This window comes from Solanum tuberosum, unplaced genomic scaffold (genome assembly GCF_000226075.1).
Source record: "Solanum tuberosum cultivar DM 1-3 516 R44 unplaced genomic scaffold, SolTub_3.0 scf00133, whole genome shotgun sequence".
Taxonomy (NCBI): Eukaryota; Viridiplantae; Streptophyta; class Magnoliopsida; order Solanales; family Solanaceae; genus Solanum; species Solanum tuberosum.
In genome coordinates, this window is record NW_006239056.1 from 996,170 (window position 1) to 998,150 (window position 1,981).

A 1,981-nucleotide genomic window follows, 5' to 3' on the forward strand; every position below is an offset into this window, starting at 1 on the left:
TTTTCTTAGGTAGTTTAAGGTCCTTGACTTCATCCTAGATGCTAACCTCTTCCCTTTTTTATCCAAGTTTAGTCTAAACGTCTCTGGAAAGTTACTCAAAACCTCACGCTTAGGCTCTAGGTTAACCTACCATTTTCTAGGGTGTTACACCACTCCCCCAAAGCCTTACCAAATTCATATTCATATCCATAGAAACTAAAGATTTCTCCTTGCCATTAGGATCAAATTCAACAGTAGTAATACCTATTTGAACGTCGTCTGTAGGAACAACTTAATTTCCAACAGTTGTTTTGATATAAAATGGATTATTTTGGACCTCAACAACACCTTGTGTATCTTTATCAGATGTTTTTTCCTCCAACAAACAATAATTCAAGTCTTCTTGAGCTTGAGGATTATTTTGAACCAAAATAGGATTGGAATTATTGTGCATTGCATCATCAGATTTTGATGATTCAATTATTTCCAATACATCATTTTTTGGTGCACATACTTGGATTTTTATCATCGGCTCTTTGAATAACTTTTTTTAGTCCCCTCTTCTCATTCGAAATTTCCCTTGCGTCACCATTATATTTCTCAATATCACACACACTTTCTTCTTCTCTTACACCCACTTCTTGATCATGGACTATGTTATTTTCCAATATTAGACGACGACAATTAGTTGGGCATGACCTTAATGCTTGCAATTAGTACATTACAGAGGAAAATTATCATAAAAAATCCCCTGAAAGTGGTCCAAAATCTTACTGAATTTTTCATCCAAATATTGGAGTTTAATTCGTTTAGGGTGCTAATTTAACAGATCAAACTAATACAATTAGTACAATACAAATAATCATCACTATTAAACTGAATATAACCAGATTGATGCGATAAAATTGGTACAAAATCCTCATATTTGGTCACAACGAAATAAACTATGCCATGTATCAAAGTAACCCAATCAAACATTGACCTTCGATAGCAATTTGTTTTGTAAGAATGCTTCGCAACTCTTGGATTTCTGGTGCACCATATGAGAACTTCATCACAATGGCTTGGTAAAGTCCCTCTTCAGTAGCAAACTCGTCTAACTCCGTAGGGTTGGCTCTCCATGTACATATTGGATCTATTTCAGTTATGTTTAGGCATTTTAGATATGATTTTTTGCAGCATATGTAAGTTTTGGTACTAGCTCTCCCTCAACCATAGGCTGGGTACAGGATGAGAAAGCATTTGGATCTTTTAATACAACTTCCTTCCACGTGATTTTAGGTCTATGTACCTCACTTCCTTTAAATACATGTACTCACCATGGTTTCACACGTATAAGTCGGTGCATCTAAAATCAACAAGAACATGACCAAACCATCTCATTTGTTTTACTTTTCTAGGTTTATTTATATAACTAGTCTCTGGGAATGTGAGTTGCATGTTTATCCCAAACAATAATATATTCCGACACTCGAAACTCCAAATGACACTAAAAATCACTTTCTTAACAACTTAGCCTTTCAAACTCAAAATTTATCAAATCTCAACTTTTAACTCAAAGTTTAAAACAAACTTTTCAAACTCAATCAAAAACGACTTGAGGGTCGACATCGGGAGGGGCAAAACGGTAATTTCTATGGAGAAACAAAAAATGACCGACCGGGTCATTACAAATCTAGGGTTCTATCGGCTTAGGGTTAACGGGTTTTCAACTTGGGTGGATCGGGTTTTATTTAGGCAGAATTGTATGAAACAACAAACTATTAATTCAAATTAAATGTTATAGTCATAGTTTATTTTAATTGTAATTTGCAGCAAACTTTTTTTTTTTTGCCATCTGATTCGATATACAATTAGCCATTTTCGTAATACAATTAGTCATTTTATACATTTCGATATAAAATGTATAAAATGCGTTTGTGTTTGTATAAAGTGAGAGAAAAATGTATATACAAATGCATATATTTTCTTCTTATACACTTATAATTATACAAATACAGAT